We start from the raw sequence: 6,628 nt of genomic DNA, 5'->3' as shown, positions 1-6,628 counted from the left end.
TTCCTCATTAGCAGATATACTACATAATTAACTATTGGTTTCCTCATTACCAGATATACTACATCCATAACTATCGGTTTCCTCATTACCAGATATACTACATCCATAACTAGTGGTTTCCTCATTAGCAGATATACTACATAATTAACTATTGGTTTCCTCGCTACTATTGGAAACCTCGCTGCTGCTCTGATGGTGGGAAGAGATTCACCTCCTCAGCAGGCATTAAAATTCATCAGAGAATCCACACCGTGGAGAAACCTTATAGCTGTACTCAATGTGGGAAGAGTTTTACTCATTCAACCAGCCTGATATCACACCAGAGAACACACACAGGAAAGACATCTTATATCTGTAGCTGTGGTATATGTGGGAAGAGTTTTACTCGGCTAAGCACCCTGATATCACACCAGAGAACACACACAGGAGAGAAACGAGAGAAACCGTATAGCTGTGATGAATGTGGGAAGAGTTTTTATACATCTAGCCATCTTATTGTACACCAAAGAACACACACAGGAGAGAAATCGTATAATTGTACTCAGTGTGGGAAGAGTTTTACTCAGCTAAGCAACCTGATATCACACCAGAGAACACACTCAGGAGAGAAACCGTATAGCTGTAATGAATGTTGGAAGAATTTTACTCACCTAAGCAGCCTGACATCACACCAGAGAACACACACAGGAGAGAAACTTTATAGCTGTGATCAATGTGGGAAGAGTTTTACTCAGCTAAGCGGCATGATATCACACCCGAGAACACACACGGGAGAGAAACCGTATAGCTGTGATCAATGTGGGAAGAGTTTTGCTACATCTGGCCAGCTGACTTCACACCAGATAACACACACAGGAGAGAAACGTTATAGCTGTGATCAATGTGGGAAGAGTTTTGTTCAATCTGGCAATCTAAAAGTACACCAGAGAACACACACAGGAGAGAAATCTTATAGCTGTAATCAATGTGACAAGAGATACTCTAATAAAAGGTGTCTGATCAAACATCAGAAAATACATGAAGGAGTTTTCATGATATCAATGAAATAATGTCACAATGTAGAATGTTTTAACATTGTAGGAGGAGTATTCTAATGATGTCACAATGTAGAACCCTAAATGTTTGTCCCCTGTTCTATTGATTTCAACATGATATGGATATTAGCCTCAGGGGGAAAATACCAGGCTCTGAATTGAAAGAGTACTATTTATGTGATTTAACAAGAAGTGACTAACACAAAAAGTGCTGTGTTACACTTACCACGTTGGTGACCCACTTGAATCAAAATGCAACACCTCAAAATGTAGCGAGCTGTTTTCTACAAATTGTCCTCTAACCAGGGATGTACACATTATTCCCAGATTCCGTGTGGTTTTTGAGCTGTTAGTTTTAACAGGACGTGCAACCTCATCTCCCTCCTCTCGCACAATTGATTTCAACATGATATCGCTGAGTGATGACAAATAAGTGTTGCGTTCCTTTCTTTAGCGACCCCTACATTTAAATGCATCACTCCAAAATGTAGCTGACTGTCTTCTGCAGGTTGTCCTCTAACCAGTGAGGTAAAAGATATCTCCCATTTCCTTGTGTTTTTTAGATGTTAGTTTCAACAGCACGAACAACCTGATCTCCCCCCTAATCGATATCAGTGATTTATTGCTACTTGTCAAAACAACAGGGTTTTTGGTGCTTGTGTCCATGGTGAGGACAACTTGGTTTCTGATTGTCTCAAGTTTGGGCAGTCAAAAAGATTTGTGTTTTGTGTTTAGCCAGTGCTTTCCATGGATCACAAATTATTTTGAATTTCCGTATTTGAGAGAAGTTATGTTTGGGCTCGTTCCAAGGGGACGAGAGTTCCTAGAAGCTAGTGAGTTTTAGGAAGAGAAAAATACACTTTATTTTTCATGTTTTTATAGGTGAAGGTGAAACATTGTAGTTGATTATAATGTGAAATGGAAGTTGTTTTCAAGGGGACGTAGGATGTATCTGATGTATCTTTTACAGCAGACAGTATCTGCTGTAAAAACAGTACACTTTGTGTAGAGACCAGGGTCTGGCCCTGGGGTCATCTCTCCCTGGTACCATATAGAACAGAAACATTAACTCATGCTCTGGAATGCGGTCTCTTCAGGTTTTATCACCCAAAAGACATTGTAAATCTCTTGTCAGTGTTATCGTTCCAAGGGGAGGAGAGTCCTAGAAGCTAGTGGGGGAAAAATACACTTTTTCTTGTTTTTAATTGTTGATAGCCAGTAGACACCATGTTTATATTGGTGAAGAATTGTAGTTGATTATATTGTGAAATGGAAGTTGTTTTCTGTTGGTGGTGCACATTCTTTTAAGGTGTTAGTTAGTCTTTGGTTTTTCCATTTATGTTTTGAGGTTGGACTTTAGCGTGTATAGCTCGTTAGCACGTAGGACGCACTGATTGGTGTCACCTCGTTAGTCAGTATGTGTTACACCTGTGCTGGCTTGTCCATCTCGTTAGTGGGAAGGTGTTTCACCTGAGCTGGTCCAGGTTCTATTTAAGAGTGTCTGGCCCAGTGGTCCAGTTGTGTTGATATATGTGGAGAGTCAACACCTTTAGTTGCGCTACCTTTTTGGTTTGCTTCCTGTCTTAAAGTTTGTTGTGGGTTTTTCTTTTGTTTGCCTCTTCTTGGGCAGATTTAGTGGGTGTCATGGTGGGTGTCTTTTAGGTCCCAGTTGTTACCAGTCAATTTCCAATCGATGCCACCGTAGTGTCTTTCAGAGCCCCTCCTAAAAAACAAGTTATGTTTTGGGTTGGATGTAGCATCATATTGTTAATATTTGAATCAATGGCATTTCCTTTGCAATGCTCATTAGTCTTTCAGTTGTTCTTCGTTTTTTTATCCTCAATATTTTTGTTTATTTTCATTGTTTTATCCTGTGAAGCCATTGTGTTGCATCCATGTCTGAAATGTGCTGTATAAATAAAGCTTGATTTGACTTCAACAAATGAACCCAATGACTGACCAATCAACAGACTCTTGGTCCCTCTTAGTATTTGTTAATGAATAGAATACAGTATATACATATGAGATGAGTAATACATAGACTAAGATACAGTAGAATAGGATAGCATACAGTATATACATAGGAGATGAGTAATGCCAGATATGTAAACATGCAGGAGATCCATGAAGGAAAGATAGTGATGGTGCTCAGTGACGTTGTTGCAAATGGTGGGGAACAACCAATCACGATGAGGGATCGCCAGCTGTGAACGCTTTAGCATGCTGGAGACAACCATGGAGAATGTGAATCAAGTGTTCCAATGGTAAAACGTTTGATTTAAAAACATCAAGTGTTCCAATGGTAAAACGTTTGAGTTCATTGTGACACGGTCACTTTGCCGAGTGTTTATTGCCACGTTGGGATGCAACCTTTTTTTAACCAGTTCTGATGGTTGTTAAAAGTGGGATTTTGACATTATTATCGTTAAAATTAAACACACTGGACACTCCCAACACTCCCACCTATCAATCTCTTTGGCACCGTAGACATCAAGTCACTTGACAGTAATGTTCCATACAATGTTGCATTCCATTTTTGAAAGGTCATTTTCATTGAAGACAATGAAAGTTATTAATTTTATGGAAATAAAATTTTAAATCAAGGCTGAGGCTCAAATAGTCGCCTTCACTTTACTTAAAGTGTAGGAAGCAGTGGAGTAAAACAATTTACTCACCAACAACAGCATTGCCTTAAAGTCCCACATGATGATGTAATGACATCACAATACCCCATAATGACATCTACATGATGTATTGTTACACCATGTAGTAGCAGTATAGACCTAGTCTGTTCATTATATACATCTACATGATGTATTGTTACACCATGTAGGAGCAGTATAGACCTAGTCTGTTCATTATATACATCTACATGATGTATTGTTACACCATGTAGGAGCAGTGTAGACCTAGTCTGTTCATTATATACATCTACATGATGTATTGTTACACCATGTAGGAGCAGTATAGACCTAGTCTGTTCATTATATACATCTACATGATGTATTGTTACACCATGTAGGAGCAGTATAGACCTAGTCTATTCATTATATACATCTACATGATGTATTGTTACACCATGTAGGAGCAGTATGGACCTAGTCTGTTCATTATATACATCTACATGATGTAATGTTACACCATGTAGGAGCAGTATAGACCTTGTCTGTTCATTATATACATCTACATGATGTATTGTTACACCATGTAGGAGCAGTATGGACCTAGTCTGTTCATTATATACATCTATAGGATGTATTGTTACACCATGTAGGAGCAGTATAGACCTAGTCTGTTCATTATATACATCTACATGATGTATTGTTACACCATGTAGGAGCAGTATAGACCTACAGTAGCTAGCTACTTATTTAGATTTAGTTTGACTTAATGAAACTGCCTTAAATGTGCTGTAGTAAACATTTTTATTCGCACTAATCGATCAACACATTCCTGTCTTTGTATGTCTCAATATAATGGTATTATTTAATTAAATCCATAAACAAAAATCTTTGTCTGAAAATAAAATATGATCCTCAACTGCGTTTCCCCTCCAGTCAGCAGACGGCGATGTGCGTCTTTCAGGCGACGCTGCCAGCGTGACGTATAATCTAGTGGACGGTTCTTCATAAACAGCTCGTCAACCACCTCGGTAGCTTGCTAGCCAACATAGCCGAAAGATTCAAGCTATTTACACGCTTTCGGTGTATATTAGCTACTGTGTTTTCGACACACTTAGGTCGTATCTAGTTTTTAACCTATTTAATATTACGTTATTTTGTATTAGTCAGCTATAGTAGCTGGCTGGTTAAATTAGCACTAGCCTAGTCGCTATTGATAGCTAGCTAGCTAACATCCCTGAACATGAGCTCACTAAACTACTCCCCTCTCGTTAAAGAAGAGGGGGTCTGCTGGACGGAGAAAGAAGCTCTGGTGCTAAACATTGTCGTGAAAGAGGAGAAGGAAGAAGAGGATGTCACAGTAAAACAAGAAGTAGAGGATGAGGTTGTTACAGTGAAAGAAGAAGAGAAAGAATTTTCAGTGAAAGAAGAGGAAGACGCGTTCAGAGTGAAAGAGGAGGAAGATGTTACAGTAAAAGAAGAGGAGAAAGAGGAGGATGCTGTTTTTGGAGTGAAGAAGGAAGGGGAGATTACTGTCACAATGAAAGATGAAGAGGAGGAGATGGGAGATCTGATTAACACCAGTAAGTACCGCCTTGAATTTTGTTTTTAACTTTGGATATTCAGAGTTGGCTCGTCAATACCTCTTCAACGGAGGGCCCAGGATGATGACTGATATGTCTAGAATCAGACGACGTAGAGAGCAAGCTACCCCTTGTTTTCTCCGTTCCGTTTCCAAAAAGTGACTTAACATATATATTTGAGAAGGGTCTATCTGCTGACCGCAGACTAGGGGGGCACGGCATTTAGTGATGTTTTACTACACACCGTGCCCCCCAATAGTGCCATGCGAGAGTTGGGTTGGCTACAACAAAGATTATGGATATACTGACAAGATGTCTCTCTCTGCCCTCACAAGGGGAGTCGTTGCCCACAAAGCGGCACTGCGGGTTGTCTAGCTCCCGCCTATCCTTTCTTTGGATTGGTGGATACATCTTATTATTGTAATCTATTGTTTATATTCTCTGAGGGTTGTTGTCGTCAACCGCCTGTATTCAATGGAGAGAGATGCTAAGCTACTAGCATGAATATGCACCGCCTGTATTCCATGGAGAGAGATGCTAAGCTACTAGCATGAATATGCATAGCGATCTGGAGACAACTCCTATAGTGTTTTTATCAAAGTTGTCGGTATGTCACGTGTCCACATAACAACTTAATCATTACAAAACTTCTGTTGGATCAAGTAAACCTCACGTAGCAAATAAGCTATTCATTTTGTTGTTGACCAAATTCGACACTTTCCACATTGCGTTGATAATTGTTTCTACTTGGATACAACCTACTGTAACCTACTGGCATGACCTAGAGAGATACAACCTACTGTAACCTACTGGCATGACCTAGAGAGTTACAACCTACTGTAGCCTACTGGCATGACCTAGAGAGTTACAACCTACTGTAGCCCACTGGCATGACCTAGAGAGTTACAACCTACTGTAGCCTACTGGCATGACCTAGAGAGATACAACCTACTGTAGCCTACTGGCATGACCTAGAGAGATACAACCTACTGTAACCTACTGGCATGACCTAGAGAGAAACAACCTACTGTAACCTACTGGCATGACCTAGAGAGAAACAACCTACTGTAGCCTACTGGCATGACCTAGAGAGATACAACCTACTGTAGCCTACTGGCATGACCTAGAGAGATACAACCTACTGTAACCTACTGGCATGACCTAGAGAGATACAACATACTGTAGCCTACTGGCATGACCTAGAGAGATACAACCTACTGTAGTCTACTGGCATGACCTAGAGAGATACAACCTACTGTAACCTACTGGCTTGACCTAGAGAGATACAACCTACTGTAACCTACTGGCATGACCTAGAGAGTTACAACCTACTGTAACCTACTGGCTTGACCTATAAAGCTAAAGTTTTTAAATTCCTGGATTTTAAATG

The sequence above is a fragment of the Salvelinus namaycush genome, unplaced genomic scaffold (genome assembly GCF_016432855.1).
Source record: "Salvelinus namaycush isolate Seneca unplaced genomic scaffold, SaNama_1.0 Scaffold72, whole genome shotgun sequence".
Lineage (NCBI taxonomy): Eukaryota > Metazoa > Chordata > Actinopteri > Salmoniformes > Salmonidae > Salvelinus > Salvelinus namaycush.
This window is presented reverse-complemented; position numbering follows the sequence as displayed.